This window comes from Erinaceus europaeus, chromosome X, assembly GCF_950295315.1.
Source record: "Erinaceus europaeus chromosome X, mEriEur2.1, whole genome shotgun sequence".
Taxonomy (NCBI): Eukaryota; Metazoa; Chordata; class Mammalia; order Eulipotyphla; family Erinaceidae; genus Erinaceus; species Erinaceus europaeus.
The window spans coordinates 97,889,885-97,904,867 of NC_080185.1; the positions used below are offsets into that span (position 1 = coordinate 97,889,885).

The window sequence follows — 14,983 nt, forward strand, 5'->3', positions numbered from 1 at the left end:
TAAGCGCATGTGGCACAAAGCGCAAGGACCGGCATAAGGATCCCGGTTTGAGCCCCCAGCTCCACACCTGCAGGGGAGTCACTTCACAGGTGGTAAAGCAGGTCTGCAGGTGTCTATCTTTCTCTCCCCCTCTCTGTCTTCCCCTCCTCTCTCCATTTCTCTCTGTCCTGTCCAACAACAGCAACATCAACAACAACAACAATAATAACCACAAGAATATTAAACAACAAGGGCAACAAAAGGGAAAATAAATAAATATTTTAAAAAAGAGAAAAAAGGATATAGCTGCTATCATTGGGCTCTGTTCTCTCTGTGCAGCTGTGCCTTGTATGTAGCCTGAGACTGGAAACCGGATGTCTGAGTTCTCCTGGGAACTTTGGCATAGAGCATTAGGAAGGGGCTTTTCTGAGGCCTCAGATTTCCAGCCTTTGATATCACTCACACAACCACAGGCAACCTCAACAGCTCACAGCGAATGGCTTAGATGAGCACACTTGGTTTGGGTCCTGAGTCTTCTCTGGCATTTGGTACAACAACAAAATCATCTAGAGACCCATTTCTCAGAATGTATCCCCAGCATTAAGCCACACGTGAGTCACTGGGGACCTCCCACTCCTCGTGGCAATATCTGAGCCATCCAAAAAAGACTTCTGTCAAGGTCTGTTGTCTTAGACATTCCTGGTCAACAAGTTTGGAAGGCTGTTTAGTGATCTCTGTCATTGCTTGTGGCCTGGTGATGATTATTATTTTTTTTGTCTCTCTTTCTATTTTTATTGGATAGGACAAAGAGAAATTGAGAGGGGAAGGAGAGATAGAGAGGGAGAGAGAAATACAGACAACTGCAGACCTGCTTCAATGCTCCAGAAGTGTCCCTCCTGCAGGTGGGGAGCTGAGGCTCAAACCTGGATCCTTATGCAGGGTAATGTTGGCATTCAAACAGTGCTTCCCCTCCACCCAGTGATTCTTCCTGCAGGTGTGAGCCACAGAATGTTCATAGCAGTAGCAGCAGCTTTATTCATGATGGTTCCAAACAGGAAACAACCCCACCATCCCACAGTATGACAGTAGAGTTATGAGTTGGGGGGGTGGAATACCATACAGCAATGAAAATAGAAGGGCCATGGGGAGAAAAAGAAAACTGAGCAAAAAACCAGACTCAGGAGAATACATATAGCATATGATTTACTCTGCTTATATGAAATTCAAAGACAGTGCAAAATAATCTGTAGTGATAAGATTCATACCAGTGGTGACCTTTGAAGGGCTGTTGACTGGGAAGGGGTACAAGGGTCTTTCTGGACTCCTAGAAATTCTTAGATTTATCTTTTTAATTTTAATTTTTTTTATGAGAGAGACCTGAACACTGGTCTATCACATGAAGTTCTGGGCATCAAGCCCAGGGTCTCACACTTATATGAGCTCTCCTGCTGAGTCCTTTCTCTGGTCCTTAATTCTTACATTGAAAAAGACATTGGCTTGAGGAATGGAAGTTAGCATAGTGGTCATGCAGAGGCCTTTGTGCCTGAGGCTCTGATGTTTCAGGTTCAGTCCCTGGCACTACCATCTGCCGGAGCTAAGCAGTGCTCTGGTGAAAATAAATAAATAGTAAATAAAATAATTAAATAAAAAAGATAATAAAACAGGAATTGATTATTTTCCTTTCTATTTCTTTCCTTCTTTTTTTTTCTTTCTCGTCTACAGGAGGAGTTGAATGTCTCTCTAGTAGCCCAAGATTCCCACTTGCAAACACAAGCATCCATTCTAAGCTGCCTGAGCAGAAAACAGCTGATTCAAAGCTATTGGGCCAGGAAGCTGTGCACCGAGACCCCAGGAAGCATGCCAGGAGCCCCTGGTTCAATCCCTGGTATCACCATATGTCAGAGCTCAGTTGTGCTCTGCTCTCCTCATGAACATAGATACATTAACCTTTAGAAAAACAATTTTTTATTTTTTAATGTTTTTCCCTTTTGTTGCCCTTGTTGTTTATCATCATTGTTATTATTGTTATTGCTGTCATTGTTGTTGGGTAGGACAGAGAGAAATGGAGAGAGGAGGGGAAGACAGAGAGAGGGAGAGAAAAAGAGACACCTGCAGACCTGCTTCACCGCTTGTGAAGTGACTCCCCTGCAGGTGGGGATCTGGGGGGCTCAAACTGGGATCCTTCCGCTGGTCCTTGTGCTGTACACCACCCGGCTCCCCAAACATTTCTTTTTCTTTCTTTCTTTCTTTCTTTCTTTCTTTCTTTCTTTCTTTCTTTCTTTCTTTCTTTCTTTCTTTTTTTATAAACAAATCAGAGCTATGACGTGGCTAATGCATCCTCAGGCACAGTAGACTTTGACTCCAAGCCAGAGCAACACAGTCCAGACCACTTAGCAAGAAGCACCTATCCACACCCAGTAATTCTTCTTGCTAAAAGGTCCCTGATCCCTCTGCATGGGGTGTCTGAAGTTGTCTCAGCTGCCCTAGAGCACAGCCTCTGGCCCAGTAATTGCCAGCAAATCTAATGCCTGATGCCCGATGGCTCATAGTGTTTATACTCTCATCCAAATTTTCTTACTGAGTGTGACTAAATAGTGGAAACTCTACTCATGCACCTGAGCCCAGAGGATTCTGGGAATGGTAGTTCTTAGCTTCTGACTCTACCAGAGAGAAAGGCAAGCTAAAAGTCTTGAAATGCCAGACTTCTTTTTCTTTCTTTTTTAATATTTATTTATTCTCTTTTGTTACCCTTGTTGTTTTATTGTTGTAGTTATTATTGATGTTGTTGTTGTTGGATAGGATGGAGAGAAATGGAGAGAGGAGGGGAAGATAAGGGGAAAGATACACACCTGCAGACCTGCTTCACCACCTGTGAAATAACTCCCCTACAGGTGGGGAGCCTGGGTTCGAACAGGGATCCTTATGCTGGTCCTTGTGCTTCAAGCCACATGTGCTTAACCCGCTGCACTACTGCCCAACTCCCCAGACTTCTTTTTCATCCTGTTTTGTTCATGGGAACCAAGGTGGATAGTACTAGGCAGCCTAGATGCCCGTTTTCCATGGGCCTTGTCCACAGTTAGCCCTGCAAGGCATCTCTCCTATGCCCCCAAGCTGGTCTCAGGTGAATTCCTTTACCAAAAGACCAAAAGTCACTGGTGTACAAAACACAGTTGAACCACAGGCCAAATTTCACCCAGGAGAAAAAGAGAGAGAGAGAGGGAGGGAGAGAGAGAGAGAGAGAGAGAGAGAATATGCAGGATGCCTCTGACAATATTCTTCTCTTATTTTCTAAACAAACAATAACAACAAAAATTCAGGGCCTAATTTTGATTTAGCAGCCATATTTAACATGCCTGATTCATTTTTGTCTGCGAAAGAAGAGGGACATGTTTACACACATGTCCAGAAGCCCTTTGGGGGTAGAAGCTGAGTCAGGGAGGAAGACTGCTCTCCTAGAGATGAGAAGGGGAGTCTGCCTGCTCCGTGGAGCAGAAGCTGGTTAAAGAGCAGAAGCTGGTTAAAGTGTGGTGAGATCCCGCCAGATGGCACAGTCCTAAGGCTGCTTCACGCAAAATCATGGGGAACTTCCTGTGCTTGGGAAGACTTTGGGGAGAATGAGTGACTTCTGGGCTACAGAGTTCTGACCTTAAAGTTAGGACAGCACTTCAGCAGCTGTGTTATTAACAGTCTCCAAGGTTGTGAGGATATACTGGCTTTGGGAGACTAGTGGTGTGGAGGTCTTGTTAAAAGAAGGAGGAGGAGGAGGAGGAGAAGGAGAAGGAGGAGGAGGAGATGATGATGATGATCAGCTTCAATAAACTCCGGTTAGGCTGACCTGCTTTGGGGTCATTCCAAGAGTTCTTCACTTCCTCTGAAGACTGGTTTGCAGGAGGCACTTGCCTCCCACATTTTGTTCAGGCCTTCCTAACCTCCCATATACTGAAGTATTGCTGAAAGAACAGAGTTTTCCTAAAAACATGTTTTCCCAGGATGGGCTTCAAGTAAGGTTCAATGATTAAGCTAAATTTGGATGAAATAATAAGTACAGGAAGCACCGACAAGAAGTCTGATGGCAGAATTGGTTAATTCAGTCTTTAGAGAGGTCATGAAAAACCGAAGATCTGGGAGTCGGGTGGTAGCACAACAGGTTAAGTACACATGGCGCAAAGCGCAAGGACTGGCGTAAGGATCCCGGTTCAAGCCCTCGGCTCCCCACCTGCAGGGGAGCCGCTTCACAGGTGGTGAAGCAGGTCTGCAGGTGTCTATCTTTCTCTCCCCTTCTCTGTCTTCTCCTCCTCTCTCCATTTCTCTCTGTCCTATCCAACAACGATGACATCAATAACAACAACATAATAACTACAATAAAAAAATAAAAGGGCAACAAAAGGGAAAATAAATAAATATTTAAAAAAATGAAGATCTTCCAATTCTTATACACCACCCATAGACCATTGCCATTAATTCTTCATCATGTGCCCTCATGACCACAAAATGGGTGCCACAACTCTAAGCATCATATCCTTACTCATGCCCAGGCTTGGCATAAAGAAGAGTCCATATCATACACCCGGATTCATTTAGGATGGGACATCTTTCCTAGAAACTGGGCGGAAACCAACCTCCCCAGGTGCCACATACGGCCATGATCTAACCACAAGGCAGCCTGGATAAGTGACTATCTGACAATTTCAGTGTTTTCAAATAGGCATGCTGTGACAGGAAGAAAGAAGTGGGAGAGAAAGGGCAGTTGGAGAGACAATAATAGCATCTGCCAGAGCTACATTTTTGAGCAGCCATGAGAAGTTGTCAACAGTTTTTGATGGCTGTCTTCATGAGCCAAGAGTTGGAACCACAGCCTTTTCATGCAGGCGTAGTGGACACTGAATGCTAGTGGGTCTGTGCTCTGCTGCTACCTGGCTGAGTTTCTAGACAAGTCAAACTCCCAACTCTCTTTCTCCAGAAAATGAAGAGCTTTCCAGCTCTAGGCATTGCCATCATGGCTTCTATGACAACATGGAGGTTTTGTAGCTCTGTACCTGGTGTGTGTGTGTGTGTGTGTGTGTGTTCCCCTTTTGTAATGTTCAAATGTCACTTATTGTGGTGGCTGGGCAATGATGCACATGGTTGAATGTACATATTACAATGCACAAGGACCTGGGTTCAAGCCCCTGGTCCCTATCTGTAAGAGGAAAGCTTAGAGAGTGGTGAAGCCGTGCTACAAGTGTCTCTCTGTCTCTTTCCCTCTCTATATCCTCCTTCCTCTTGAATTCTGGCTGTCTCTATCCAATAAATAAGCAAAGGCTATTTTTTAAAAAAAGGATTTTAGCTATCTTATTTAGTTTTCTCATAAAATTTGCTCAATAACAGGCACCTAATCTCAAGTCACCAGAATCATTGAACAAATCTGGCACTCCTGGTATCTATTACCAAATCTGAACTATGATAACCTACTTTATTATGCTGCTCTTAACTCAAAAGAAGCACAAATTCAATCATGGAAATGGTTTATATATCCCCATGGGATCAGCATTTATCAGTCTGGTTTGTAGCTGATGTCAACGTCAGTGTATTCATGCCCCTGTCAAGAGTGAATCACTCGAAAACAAAATCATTATTATACCTTTAGATGCACTGAATACTTTATACAAATCCTACGAGTTTTGTTTCAAGAAAAACAAGTTGATAACGAGTTAAATAAATAAATAAAACAAAGAACAGTCCTAATGTCACCAATTACTTCTCTGTTGTTACCATGGCTGTCATTTCTTCTTATCTTTTTATTTCTAACTCTATTGGGGGCTGAGAACTTAGAAAACTAGATTTGTGTTGACTCTTAAGTCTGTAAGCAGTGAAAAAGGTGGGCAGGAAGGCCTCTGTTTCCATGTTTCCAGGACCTCTATAAGCCAGAGCTGAGCAGTGCTCTCTGGTTGGGGGAAAAGGGAGAGAGAGAGAGAGAGAGAGAGAGAGAGAGAGTTATTTTTGTCCAGGAGGTGGTACGCCATCTGGAGATCCCAAGTCCAATCCCAGGTGTCACCTATGCCAGAATGATGCTCTGTGCTCCCCCCTGCCCCGACTCACGCACTCATTAATAAGTAAATAGCAAATTAGAAGAAGAGGGGCAGGAAGTTTCCAGAGTTAATACAGTATTAACTGGCTCTGAGGTTCAGATACACTTTTGAGAAAGGAAATAACTGTTTCTTTTGTTCTTTAGAAACATTCAAATATATCACACAGTCACAAAGTCAGTCTTGTGAATTCTTAGCAAACCACTAAGCTTCAACAACTCTTTTTTTTTAATTCACCATTCCCGGTGGTCATCTTATCCTTTTCCCCTTCTTTTATTTGATAGGACAGAGAGAAATTGAGAGAGGAGAGAAGGAGAGAGAGATGCTTGCAAACCTGTTCCATCCCCCACACCTTGCAGATGGAGACTTGGGGGCTTGAACCTACGTCTTTGTAGGCATTCCACCACCTGGCCCCACTTTAACAATTATTAACATGCTACTGGGTGTGCTTAGCTCTCACTTGCCCTGTTCCTGCACAAATGCCTGTGACTCTCTCACTATTTCTATTACTGCTGTTATCAGTGTTACAGGTGAAATGTGTGCGAGAATGCTGCAGACAGCAGGATGTTTCAGTGCCCAGTACTTCTGTTGAATCTCTTATGGGCATGAACGTTCGTTCTCCCATGTGACTGCAGGACAATAATCAAAGTCAGGAAATCTGACATCCATACACCAGAGATTCAGAAACGCCACACTGATACAATTCTCACCTACTGTGCAGGGTATATTTGAATATTATCAGTTGCCACAGTAATGTGCTTTGTAGCATTAGTTTCTGGGTCGGGTCTGGAATTCCAACCAAGATTGATTATTACTATTTCTATTAATTATTATTATCCTTTAGATATAGTGGCAGAGACTGCAGCATTGAAGCTTTCTGGGTCACAGACATGGCAGAGCAGCACACTTATCCAAGAGAGGGAGTTTACCAGCCCCCACATGAGATGTCATCAGAACCCTCGGGGATCTCACTACCGAGCTGGGCTCCGTGTTCTGAGAGCCCATAGTGCTGGGAGACTCATTGGTGGGATAGGACAGCCCTGGAGGACTTTAAACTCCCCCCACCCCCTACTGCCCACACTTCCCAATCTCCCTTGATCCTCCCCATAGCCCTGAGCTAGTGACAATTGGGTGCAGGTCAGCACTTCCATTTCACAGCTGAGGGAACAGGGCCTGTGCTTAAGTCTGGGCTGGGAGCTGAGTCCCAGCCTGCCCCCACCTTCTCCAACCCTAGCAGATTAGTGGACAGAGGAGAACTCAGCCAGACCTTGCCCCTGCGGGCATGGCCCACTGCCAGGCTGCCACCTGCCTCCCAATTGACAGCTGCCTCTCTGGGGCCTGAGACCAGGCACACAGAAGTAGGTGCAAAAAGGCAACTCAGAATGAGCCCTGCAACCCTTGCCCCCAGCCCCAGTCTTTTTCAGGTGGGTGCTCACTAACATCAGGGGTATTACAGTGGAGCCAGGACAGGCTCAGGGGACAGTCCCACCTTCGCCTTCATGTCCCTCTTCTGCCACATGACTCCAGAATGCTCCAGAATGCACTGGCCACCCCTACCATTGCCCTGTGGCCTTCAGTACCTGGAACCATGTGTTGATCAATACCCAGGCTGTTCCACTCCTCAGATGTGCAAACTCTGGGCTCTTCCTGGGGCACAGAGGGATCCTCCCACTGGCGCCAGTCTGGGAATTGTTTCTTACTGCTTTGTGACCAGTACAGAAAGCCAAAGCAGACAGTTAGAAGCCTTTGTCATCAGTTCATGGAGGAATGATATATCTCTTGCAATAATAAAAATAGTGGGGGGGATGTATTTTTACTGCCTTTCCTTTAAAGGCTTACTTATTGTATGAGTGAGACATACAGAGAGAGAGAGAGAGAGAGAGAAATGCTCCATCACACACAGTGCTGGGAACCGAACCTAGGACCTCAGGCTCTCCAGTCCTAAACCTGTTCAGCAACTTCCCCAGCTGCGTGCTCTGAGGTGGAGCAATGACTAGACTTACGCACATGACGTCATGAGTTCAGTCGTGGGCCTTGAGTGTGCTAAAGTGATGCTCTACTTCTCTCTCAGCCGTATGTATTCTTAAAAGATGTCTAGCTGTTGACTTTCCATGTTTCCTTGGAGGGCATGGGAATCAATTTGCAATGACTTGAAAATTAAAAAAAAAAAAAAAAAAAAGGAAAAATAACCCTAAGCCTTCACTAGTTTGAGTAACAGGGCTGCCCAGTGCTCCCCAGAACACCTGCTCCAGTACTTTCTACTCTCCTCTCTCCCCACCACCCCATGATGCTCCTGGAGACAGCCCCCCAAATAAACTACAGGCCTCAAGATCTGGGGGGGGGGTGGAGGGGGTAGGAGTCCTGCTTAAGATAATGGCTTTCTCTCCAATTCATTCCAGAACCTGGTGGCAGCCCAGTGATTTTCAAGTGTTTGTACTTTGGAAACGGCAAGCCTAAAGTATCTACATGGAAATACCTTTTAAACACATCTCCAGATGTTAAGAGCATTTAGAGTCGTTTGAGAGGCTATTTTCTTTTCCTTCTTCACATTTCTCTCTCTCTCTCTCTCTCTCTCTCTCTCTCTCTCTCTCTCCTTCAAGTGAGAAAAGCATCTTCCCTTCCATTTTGAGGAGCCCACTCTGTGCTCAAGACTGGGTAATTCCGCCATTCGGCAGTGCCATCAGGGACCCTGCTTTTCCATCAAGAGGCATTTTCTCTCCCTCCCTCCTGCATCTTAATTCATTTTTGAAAATGTGACTAAGAGGGAGGCTTCCTGGAATATGATCACCCATACTGATTGGATGAGATGTGAGTGTTGGTTTTGTAGGTGCAGCCAGCTCTCTGACTCCCTTGTGAAACCTGTATCTGCTTTGCTACCACAAGAGGATCTACTATGGCGTCACCCTGCCCCAGAGGCCTCTGGGCCCCGGGAGAGAACAGGCTAGGAAGTGGGGTCAGACTCTTTCTCAGAGTCTTCTAAGTACAAGGGACTTCCAAGATGCTGATCGCAAATCAAAGTAAAGAGCTACAGTGTTGGCTTTGTTCCCCGTCTGCTGTTTGTATATTTTATATTATGCATGGGGCAAGGGTGCCCATGGTGGGGCTTGCTGGTTATAACCACAATCAATCAATCCCAACCTATTTTCAGAACCTGCCAGCCATTGGGACAACTTCCAGAAGTATCAGAGCCCTCGTTTCATTATTTAAAGACTGGTGAAAGGATGCAAGATTACTTAATGAAAGGGTCGTGTTGACCAAGTGACCACCAGGCGGGTTCAAGATTCTTCATAGCACAGGCTGTGAGAAGAACATTGGCACTTTGATTTCTGAGGTAGACCAGGAAGCTGGCCTTGGCTTTCCCCCTGGCTTTGGGGTAGGGTGATTCTGGATCAGCTTCACAACTCTAGCCTGATGTGGGCAAGCTGCCCAAAAGGTCGACGAGGCATTTCAGACCCATTACCTCCCTGCCTTCCCAGTCTAGAAGTTTGTCTGGAGCCAACACACAGGAAGCAAAGCAAAGGGTTACACTGTCACCTGCTGATGAACTACAGATTCCCATGAGCTCGAGGCTGGCCAGGGACTTTCAGCTCAGATACACCTGCTTACCCCAAGGAAAACATTTTCTTTTCTTTTCCTTTTGGAAGAGTCTGGACCTCACACAATTCCACCGCTCCTGAGTGCTCCTGAGTTGACTTTCTCATTCAGACTGAGGCTAGAGGGAGGAGCACCAGAGATTCCCCAGGTGCCATAGTAGTCTCACATGGTGCTGGGGCTCAGACCTGGGCTTTGTACACTTACCTAGGGAAGTGTCTCTTTGTTCCTGTCACCAGTTATTTCAACAGTAAAGGAAACCTATTCAGAAACAGAAAGGAGGGCACATGTTGGACTCCGCACTTCCCCAGCCCAAGTCTGACAGCCCCCTCCCCCCATCCCCGGAACCTCTGGAGAATACTGGGAGCTGCAAAGCATATTGGGAATTGTAGTTTACTGTCCCAAGCAGTTGTAGACTCTCTCACCTTCTGACCTCATTTAGATACAATTCTGAATATCTGCCTCAGGTGTGCCAAGATAGAATACATTTACATGACACACCACATGCTGTAGAGTGAGAGCAGGCAGCAAGTGGAAAGGTTGGGCCAGCCTGGGCGCCTTCAGAAATGCAAAGACCATTCTTAGCCTGGCCTGCCCATTGAAATAACCCAGGACAATCTGAAACAAGCCCCAGGCTTTGGCTCTCATCCTTAGTACTCTGTTTTAATTGGCCTGGGTGTGACCTGGGATTCCTTTTCTTTCTTTCTTTCTTTCTTTCTTTCTTTCTTTCTTTCTTTCTTTCTATCTTTCTTTTTTCATAAGCTTCCAAGAGATTCTTTATTCAGGGTCTGAGTCACCGGATTACAAAGTTCTATGCCAGAATCAAAGGCCTCAGGGCACCTAAAACAGAACAGCATGATGCTGTTGGAGATAGTCAAGACATTGCATTAATAAGACTCCACCATTTAAAAGTCTGGGGCATCTGTACTTAAGGGAAGAAATGATCTCTGAGCTGAAGGAAGCCCTACTTCTTCAGCAGTTGCTGAAGTGGTCCTCAGGCTTCAGGGTGTATTGGAATCACCTGTAGGAGTTTGTGAAAACACAGGTTGTTAGGCCTCAACCCAGACTGTTGTGTGTGTGTGGGGGGGCCTCAAAGAAGGGCATTTCTAGAAAGTTCCCCTGTGATGCTGATGCTGTCTTCTGAGAAGTATCCTGAGAACACTGTGCAGAGTGGACTGATTCTCTGGCAAGTGAGTTTTGTTCGCATTTACTCACTCCCCATTGGTGTGTCCCTCAGAAGTGTCCACAGGGACTGTGTTAGTTGGTGTGTGTGTGTGTGTGTGTGTGTGTGTGTGTGTATGTGTGTGTGTACAGTCATGTTGTGTAACAAACAGCCACCACCCCATATATTTTTAATTTTTATTTATTATTGGATAGAGACAGAGATGAATTGAGAAGGGAGGGGGAGATAGAGAGTCAGAGAGACACCTGCAGCCCAGCTCCACCACTCTTGAAGTTTTCCCCCTGCAGGCGGGGACCAGGGACTTGAACCTGGATCTTTGCACACTGTAATGTTAGCGCTTAACCAGGTGTACCACCACCTGGCCCCACCACCCCATATCTTACAACGTCCAACTATGAACAATTATTTTGTACTGATATCAGTCTGGAGGTTGACTACAGTCTAGTCAGGACTAGGACTGAGCCCAGCCTTTAGTCTGGGTTAGTGTTTGCCCCGTTGCTGCCCCTTCCCCCGTCCCCACCCCTACCCTGCCCCCATGGATTCATTCAGAGATCCAGGCTGAAAGGCTGGCTACCTGGGATACGCTCTATTCAAAATGAAGGGCAGAAATTTCCAGGAGTCTCTTGGAAGCTTAGAACTTTAGCTTGTTACTGACGCTTCTACTTTTCACCCATATCCTATTGGCCAAAGCAATTCACACAGTTGAGTTCAAAGTCAGATGGCAGGCTGACAATAAATAGGGTGAGAGAGAAGGAGTGGTGGACAGGCAGTCTTGCCTCTCACTCAGAACCTGACAGTGGCAGGCTCCACCTGACATTCTAGAGAGACCCAGCAAAGCAAAACAGTGTCTCTGAGAAGTGCAGGTTGGCAAGAGAGAGAGAGAGCTGAAAGTGTAAGTGGTGTAGGGCACAGGGTGAGCCGTACACACATGCCAGTGTGGAGGTGGCAGTGACTGGCAGCTGAGATGTGTGCCCTCCCATGCTGTGCAACCAAGGTCCTTGGCAGTGTGCCCAGGCTGTGCCTCTGGGAGCCAAGGCTGTGTGGGAGCAGTTGCAGGACATAGGGCAACAGGACTGGAGTCTGCACCTAGGTAGCAGCAAGTTTGTTCCAGAAAGTTCAAGGTGTCCAGTGCAAAGCAGAGCGTCACAGAGCAGCGCCGTCTTATTTTGTAGCACAGAAAATGAGAAGCATGACTGAGCCAGTGGAGAAACTGTGGTGGTGTGTGAAAGTGAAAGATTGCAGGATGAGGCCTGTTCTCTGGCATCTCTGGTGCCCTGAGTTGGGGTGGGGGTGGGACAGGGAAGGTACTCTGCAAGCCATTGAAAGAGAAGACAGGAAGAGAGAAGTGAGTCTATTCAACTTTCCCAGAGGAGAGGGCATTCCAACTAGGGTATAGCTGGTGAGTAGGAGTTTGTTAATGGATGGAGGGTAAATGGTGAAAAGAGAGTGTCAGGCAGGGGCTTGGGTAATAATTCCAGGAGCGCACTGACCCCTCCTTTTTCCATAAAGTCCCTGTAATTGTTGTTATCTTTGACCCAGTCCACTCCTCCCCACTGGAACTTGGTGCTCCAGGCTGCCCTGCTACCCACAGCTGTCTCTCTATTTCACAGGTCATTGAGGTTTTATTGCCTCTGAGGTTTAGGGATTTTTCCTCCTCAAGTAATTACCACTGAAATTATGTGGTTTGATCTCGGAGTGATTATAAAGCACAGAGTCTCCCGAACAGTCTCACTCCAGACAGTTTTCCAGGGACGGGGGCCCAGAACCAGCATCTCTAGTACTGGCCTCACAACCTTGCTTTCCAACTGCCCACATTGTGTGTGTGTGTGTGTGTGTGTGTGTGTGTGTGTGTGTGTGTGTGGGCAGGGTATAGGGCTGAGGAGGGCAGCTCTGCCTCCTGGGTGTTCTGACTCTGCTTCCGGAGGTTGGGTAAGTTTGAATGGGCCTCCTTTTTTTTTTTTTTTTAAAGATTTCTTTCTTTTTTTTTTTTTTATTTATCTCACATGAAACAGAGTTTTACTAGGGTAAGGAAGATAATGAGAAGCCGGAGCATCACTAAAGCACATGCAGTGCCAGGGGTCGAACTGGCAATCCTAAGCGTGCAAGTCTTATGCTCTGTCAGTTGATCTATTTCTTCAATCCAGTGGTTCTGGGAACTGAATCTGGGACCTCAGAGCCTCAGGCAGAACCACTATATGATATCCTCTGCCCAGCACCTCTATTTTTTTCTTTTTTTTTTAAGATCAGGAAATTCGCCCAAGAGGGCACGATTAAGCGTCCCAAGGTCGGGCAGACAAAATGGCTCACCTGGATAGTGTACCTGTTTTGTTATGCAGATAACACAGGCCCTACTCACACCAGAAGAAACTTCAGTGTGGTGGTATCTTTCCCTCTGTCTCTTTCAATCTGAAAAAGTCAGCCCAAAGTGGTAAAGCTCTGGTGATGAACAGCAGAAATACAAAATCAAACAGTCAAACAAGCAAACAAACATTCCAAGGCCTTGAAGTCATCTTGTAAGGAATCTAGAGGCCCATATGCAACTAGACTTCTAGTAGTTAAGGAAGTGGCTCAGTGAGTAGAGCCCAGAACTTGCCTATGTTGGAATCTAGGTTCACAGGCTGGAAGTGTTCTGCTCTCTGTTTCTCTCTCTCCCTCTCTCATAAAATAAATAAACAAATCCAATAAATAAATAAATGAATATAATTGATTCCTGTGCATCTTCTGTGACATTGTCTAAACTTCTGAGTTAGATGCACTGATAAGGCCAGCAAGATCCCAGGCTCATGAAGAAAGGCACTGGAAATGGAAGCAGGCCCCACTCAAAGGCAGGAAGGAGTGAGTCTAGCCTTGGTGTTGGGACAAGATGGCATTCCTGGAGGTGGGCAGAAGCGGGAATAGCTGGGTATGAGATTGCCCGGAGGGGGAGTGGGGGAGGCAATTCAGAGGATTGGCTTTGTCTTGCAGGCAGTGGCAACTATAAAAGCCGTTTAAAAGAGAAGGTGGCCTCTTCCCAACACCGTCAGGTCTCTGCCAAAAGTCTCGTGAAATATGGAACAAGATGGCGCAGATGGGAGAAAGATGAGAAGGATGCTTGCTTAAGGCCCTGTCGTCAGAAATGGGGAAAGAAGCTCAGGCAACCTTTAACCCGACCAACCTTTTAATTTTTCTGGCAGGCATTCTGAAGTCAATCGACTACAGGGAAAGAGCAGGTGTTATGAGAGAACAAGCAGGCTGGGCTTTCCTCCTTTTTTCTTTTCCCATTGTGGCATCTTGGGCTTTGTGTGTTAGGCACAGAAACACTTTGCATAGCAATCACATAAGAAGACTCTCCACTTCCATCAAGATAAATGTTCACCCCCATTTTCCCTTAAAGACGCAGCTCTTTTCTTTTCTGTACTTTTGATGAGAGACATGGTGGCAAGAGATATTTCACTCGCCTCTTAATAACACCATCCCAGACCCACAAAATGAAAAGAGATGATTTGCAGCAGCTGATACCTGGCCTCCATGTCAGAGAGAGATGGGGGTGCTGGGGATAGTGGAAGCTGGCTAGACATGTCCAGCTCGAAAAAGGGGCCAGCAGCTTCTATGTTTTCAGCTGCTGAGACCAGATCTTGTAATTTTGCCCCAAAAATGGGAGCAGGGGGAATGAAACACAATTTTAATATCGCATCTTTCCATTCTGAAATGCCAGTGTCTTTCTCTCCAGGCCAGGTTGTGGAGGCCAGATGTCCAGGGTGGACACCTGATTTGCACTTGTGCCTCTAGATCTCCAGATAGTGCCCTTCGAGGTGGGGATGCAGGCTTGCCCAGAGAGTGTGGAATCCTGAGACAGACAGGCATAGGCCAGATGGTAGGAGGATTGGGGTGGGCATGGGGGGTCCAGATGGTGGCCCTCTGAGAACTGGAAGGGGGGGCACCGTCTGCTTCTGCTTTGGGTCATTCCCTCTCCTTGGAATGGCTCCTGTGAGATCTGTTGCCTGCTCCCCAGAACCCAGGGGAGTGGGGGTGCCAGACTGGCTGTGTGGGGGTCCTCAGGGTGTTGTAACGAGGTCCCCCTAGCTGGGGGTGGGGGAGGGGCTTTAAATAGCAGAGAATGATTTTTCTCACCATTTCAGAAGCCAGACATTCAAAGGCAAGGTGCTGGCAGGCTGCCTCCCTCTGA

General features: G+C 46.4%; 1 long non-coding RNA gene across 1 annotated transcript in view; it reads right to left on the bottom strand.

Annotated features, from left to right (window-relative positions):
• LOC132535868 (uncharacterized) overlaps positions 1-13,226 on the bottom strand; it is a 29,681-nt gene extending 16,455 nt beyond the window's left edge. The window contains exons 1-2 of the long non-coding RNA XR_009547616.1: positions 13,126-13,226; positions 9,843-9,896 (exon numbers count right to left, since the gene is read on the bottom strand). This is a non-coding gene — a long non-coding RNA (uncharacterized LOC132535868). The remainder of the gene's footprint in view (positions 1-9,842; positions 9,897-13,125) is intronic.
• Positions 13,227-14,983: the final 1,757 nt, after the last annotated feature.